The following is a 5,656-nucleotide window of genomic DNA, read 5'->3' as shown; positions in this document are numbered from 1 at the left end:
TCTCTGACAGGGGGAATGTAGAGGGTTTTTTTGCCAATCCTCCCTTCTGCAGCGCCCATAACAGGAGGAGGTTTGGCCTTGTGATGTGAGCCCTGGGTCTGAGAATCAGGGCTCCTGGGATCTGGGGCTCTGGAATGGGGTGTGGTCTAGTGGGTGGAGCTGGATTTGTTGACAGTGAATGAGAGGGGCTTGTGCTGAAGGACCCTGGGTCAATCCCCACCAATTCCCATGATGTCTACATGTGGCCATGATTTTACTTACCTCTCAATGTAGGTTATTTAGCCCATTCCTGGACACAGGTGTTACATCTGCTGCTGGCCACCCCTGAGATGTAGGTCCTTCATCCACACAAGGACATGGCACATCAAGGTCAATCCAGCAGCTCCCATCCGGTCTTCACCTCCGCAATGGACGGCGAGCTCTAACCTGAGCAGAGAAAGACAGGGTGGTGTTCTTCAGGGGAATCTGCTGGAGCTCCTGCATCCCCTGCCCCACCTCACACCCCGACACGCTAAGGGTTTTCCAAAGATACCACTAATCTCGGATAAACAAAGCAGCTGAGATGAGGTCAATGTGGGTGGATTTACTGAGCAGACTGGTTCTAATGGAAGAACAGATTTCTTCCCTGCTCTAGGGAGATTCCCATAGGAAAAGTCTCGGATGGTTGGGGTGGAGGCAATGCAAACCCTCAGCCCCTTGAATGGCAGGAAATCAGGACTCGGGGAGTTAAGGGGTGTCTCTGTCCTGCTGGAGGGAGCAGATCTGGAGATCAAGAAGAGCACTAGTGGCATTGTAGGAAAGCCAGTGACTTCTACCTGTGAAGGTGGCTGAAGCTTCTGGCAGACACTAGAGTCCCGGATCCTTGCACCTCCTTTGGGGATCCCTTTCCTAGGAATAAAATAAGGACACCACACAGAGAATGACATTTGAATCCCAGGTCTGGGATCCAGGGCAAAGGGATGATCTCAGCCAGGCTACGTACCAGGAACCTGATTTTGGTCCCAAGAGCCACAATTACCCAGAGGAGGTTTTCTTCCTCATTTGCTTTCAGGTTATTTACTCACAGTATTCATTTGTCTGCTTTGCCGGGTCTCCACTCTCTGCAGCTGTTCATTGGTTTTAGTAACAGTCTTTCAGTTTTTGCTTCTGTTTCCATTTCTTACAGTGTAGCATCTGCTCAGCACTTTTTAAAAAAATAAAACAATTCAAAACAAAATCCTGATCCTATATTGAAGAGGAAGGTTCCTGAGAATTTGGCTGCAGAACTTTAGTGTCTGCATATTTCAGTCCCTATTTATTCAGGTGCAGGTCTGATGTAATCTGCGCCCCCAAGAATGCCCATATGATGCACGGGGGTGGGGGGGGGCTTAGAATACCTGTTAAAAGAGAAGAAGAGAGTAGATTAAAAGGTGGGGAAATCAACCAATGCATCAGCCCTTCTCTGCATCATTAAAGCACCAGGCATGGGAGCGAAACAGGTTAAAAATCCCCATGGTTCTTTCCCACTAGACAGACATCCAGAAAGAAAAAGGCCTTCAGCCAATTATTTCCTTACACTCAGAAGGGGTGAAATTCAGCCCTGTGCAGACAGCCAGGGCAAGGTCTGTGCATCACAGTGGGGTTAAGTGGCACTTCACTGCCCAGGTGCTGGGAGACTTCGGTGGCAGTTTTCCTCCTGGATTGGAACAGCCGGCTGGAATCCTGTGAGGTACAGAGCAGAGAGAGGTTTGGGCCACAACGTTCACCTCAGAGGCTGAGCTTCTGCAGACTTTTGGGATGTTCCCATCTGAGGAGGAGGATTTTGGCCAGCCCCAGCTCAGAGCTTTCAGTCACTTCAACCAGTGATTCTCTGGCACAGTTGATCTAAAGCAGCTGAACTTTTCAGGCCTTGCCCCCATCTCCGACCCCCCTCCCACCTCGCATTGCCCCCTAACAGCCCTCTCCCTTCTCTCGATCCCTGCCAAGCCCAAATACAGAGCCTAGCCCACGCTCCTCCTCTCTTAGACCCTCTCCTCACACGATCCTCCCCTACCTTTGACAGACTGATCCCGGTGCCCTTTACCCAGCTCCTGGAGAAATCATGGCTCCTCAGGACAACCTGGGAGTGGATGGTTCCAACCTCTGTGTGGGGTGCGTGGTTTTCCGTCTAAGCATCACTGAGAGCCAGCACGTCTCGATTTCACAGGACGAGGGAAGTCTAGGAAGCGCTGCACTTCTTGAGGGCTTCCAACTTCGCCCCATTTATGAATGGCTTCCACCTTATTTGGATCAATTGTAACATCTTCTGGGGAGAGGATGTACCCCCAAAACTCTGTGGAGAGTTGGCTGGAGGTTCCGCTTTTCCAATTCTGCGTTGAGACCATGCTTCCGAAACCTCTCCAGGTTCGGATGTGCTGCGTGTGCTGCTCTGGGTTCTCCAAAAAGAGACGTATGTCACCCGCATAGATGACACTGTCCCCAAATACATCACTGATGAAGTGCTGCAAGGTCAGGGGACCATTAGTTAGCTCAACTAGCATATCAGACCATTAAAATGTCCATCGTCTGTTTTGAAATCTGTCTTCCATTTGTCCCTTGCCCAAACGAGCCTTAGATTGGAAATCCTTGCAGATGAAGGTTGATGAAACTCTTTGCAGATTTCCTGTGAGCCAACAATTGTGGGATTCACAGCAGAGGGTAATGGTTTCAAATGATTGCTTTGTTCAGGAGCTGATTGTCTAAAGAGAGGCGTAGCAGAGTCCCACATTTCTTCTTCCCCAAAAGGGCCTGCTCTTAGGACCGGTTTTCATGACTGTACGCAGGGAGAAGGTGAAGAAAAAGGACGTCACACAGGTTAATGAATGGTTAAGAAGCGATCGCTTCTTAATGGGTAAGGAACCGGGGGTCGTGTAAATCTAAAAACAAGCAGTGGGCTGCTTACACTGTTTCTGTTATGAAAATCAACAGCTCAATGATGCCTTCCTACATGGCCTGGAAACCCTGGACAGCGTTGCATGAAGCAGCGAAGATAACCGGGCCCACCTTGGTTTTGCTCAACGCCGATACAAATTGTTGAAGAGGACTCTGAGGATGATGGCCATGAGGTGTTTCGGAGGAGGCTTGGCATAGAACTAACTGAGCCAGTGCCACGTTGTGAGCGTAAAAAAGTCACGCGGACTATTGTATGTGTTGCTGTTTATGCTGCCCTTAAGCACTGCCTGAGGGAAAAGCTTTGTGAAGAATGCGAGGGCCGTGTCATAGATTTGCCAGGCCAACGGCCCATGACTGGGTGACTTGGACTTTAGTGGATATAAACCACAAGCTCTGGGGCCTATGTGCTGAGCTGGGTTTGGAAAGATGATGAAACACGGTTATTGCCGGAGGTTCTGCTGTGCAATGTCTGTGCCTAAGCCAAGAACATTCAGCGCAAGGGGGGACCTTGATCAATGCTGTGCAATTGAGTGGAGCCCCTGACTGTGTTTTAAAGAAAATAACCTGCGTACAGCTGGAATGGAAAAATTGCAGGCACCTTCTGGTTCATTTTCTTTAAAACACAGTCAGGGTCTCCACTCACTTGCACAGCATTTCTCCAGTTATGGCAATCATGTGAACAAGGATGTGTGTATCATGAATTGTGGGTTTTTTGCTATAAAACCTGTTGAAATATCTCTATTCAGGGGGACGCCAGTTTGCTGTGCCCCCCCCCCCCGCATGCTCGTAATAAAGGGGCCTCGGGCGATTCTGATCCAAATACAACGCGGGGGCGTTTTTCCACGACACGGCGTGATATTGGCCATCTAGTCCGCACAAAAAGTTACAGATCCCTGCTTAAGGAAAAGACTATTTGTAAGAAATCTAAAAGGATTCAGCTAGAGAAAGGTGAGGGGACAAACACACGATAGAAAACTTGGTAGCTGTACATTTAAAAAACAAACCCTATTGAAAAGGGCTTTGTGACTCTCTGTGTTTCTGTTTGGAGGCCTTTGGCCCTTAAGTGAGCTAAAAGTTTTAATGAAGCATCTTGGCTTGGTTTCAAGGAGCTGTGTGTCTTTTAAATAAAAAAATCAATTGTGTGTGAGAACCTAGCGCTTGGGGGTTTTGTGTGTAAAAGTGACCCATTTACAGCAAAAAGCTGAAATGTATGTTGTGGGGGGGGGGGGGGAAATCCTAAGAAATGTGCTTACAGTAAAACAAACAGGCTGTTCAGACCTGTGTTTGAGTACAATAGAGTTGACTTATCCTGTTGAACTGAGTGGGTTTAAACCCCACTCCCCCCTCACTGAATAGCCAGGGTGACTGCGATTACTTACCCTTGGTGCCATAGGGTTAAATTTGATGTGGGTGGGTGGTTGTGGATGGTGAGTTCTGATTAATATGAAATGAAATAAAACCTCAGGAATTCACAGATGCTATTGGACAGTTTCAATATGACCCCAGGAGCTGGTGGAACACTATTGGACAGATTAAATATGGCCCTGGAGTTGGTCGAATGCTCTGGGTCATTCTTTCTAGAAAACACCCCCACCCCAAACTTTAAGCATGAAAGAAACGTGTTTAAAAAAAACAACTCAAGCCCCAAGACATTCATTGATCTCTGCAAAGGGCCCCCTGCTTGGAAATGGGGACTGTTCAATACTCTAAGAAGGCCCCACAGAAACATTTATTTTAACTTACAGAGAAAAAGAAAAAAGAAAAAAAAAAAGCCCTGTTGTGCAGACAGCTTGGTCCCCCCACCCCAGATCACCACAGGGGGTGCTGCGGGACGGGTTCCTAAAGTCCTTAAGGATCTATTAGTTCAGAGCTGTGGGAATTAAATTAAGCTGCTAGCTACTATGCTGAAGTCTGTTGGAAACAATGGGCTAAGATGGTCTAAACCTCAGGTCTGTTGGAGACTGTTCTTTTCAACAGAAACTTTCTTGAAAGGCTGCTGGACGGCAGACAGAGGTAGGGCTGGCTGGCTTGAACTCTGAAACTATACATTGTATAATGCCTCTCTTTGCCCAGGCTGTCTTAGGAAAATAATGGTGCCTATCTTCATTGCAGCGTGATCTGCTTAGCATGGACCCAGTAACTTTAAGCTGCACTTCACCACCAGGCCAAGGTAAAAACCATTTTAACTATAGTTGTGCTTAATATTGTTTTTAAAACCTTTAGTTATTACACAGTTTGTATAGGGATTTGGTGGTAATAGTCACTAACATTTTTGCTTGTTCTTTAACCTGAAGGCCCAAACACACATGGAGGGAACAGGACCAGCATGTGCCTGCAACACTGGATCCCTTAGTGAAAGGGAACTTTTTTGCAACTGGTTTTTAAAAGCATGTGGGGGGAGGGGTGTTATTGAAAAGTATATGGAGGCAAACTTGGTTTGGTGTGTTTCTAAAGCTGCTGATTTGTGTGTGAGAGGGGTCTGGGCAAGGCATAGGTGTAGGGTGTAAAAGTACTTGGTTTGTTTCAAACCAACAGGGGTTTTTTCCTGTGCAAAATGTGGTTTAAAATGGATTTTAAAAGCAGTTTGGTTTTTATTCTGCAAATTGAGATGTATTTTAAAAAATGTTTGAGGTTTTTGTTGTTTGTTTGTTGTTTTTTGTTTTACGTTTTAAGTGGTAGAAATAAACTCAAAACCTGTTTGTCGTACAGCCTGAACTGGGTGATTTGGTTTAAAGCTGTGACTTGT

General features: G+C 46.9%; 1 long non-coding RNA gene across 1 annotated transcript; it reads right to left on the bottom strand.

The window, feature by feature from the left end:
• Positions 1-286: 286 nt before the first annotated feature.
• On the bottom strand, positions 287-1,283 carry LOC123345665. The gene is made up of 3 exons (XR_006572839.1): positions 1,065-1,283; positions 816-888; positions 287-426 (listed from the first exon to the last, which is right to left on the bottom strand). It is a non-coding gene; the product is annotated as an uncharacterized LOC123345665 (long non-coding RNA).
• Between the last annotated feature and the right edge of the window lie 4,373 nt (positions 1,284-5,656).

The sequence above is a fragment of the Mauremys mutica genome, chromosome 12, assembly GCF_020497125.1.
Source record: "Mauremys mutica isolate MM-2020 ecotype Southern chromosome 12, ASM2049712v1, whole genome shotgun sequence".
Lineage (NCBI taxonomy): Eukaryota > Metazoa > Chordata > Testudines > Geoemydidae > Mauremys > Mauremys mutica.
The sequence above is the reverse complement of the archived record's forward strand: the minus strand, read 5'-3'. Positions and strand labels throughout refer to the sequence as shown.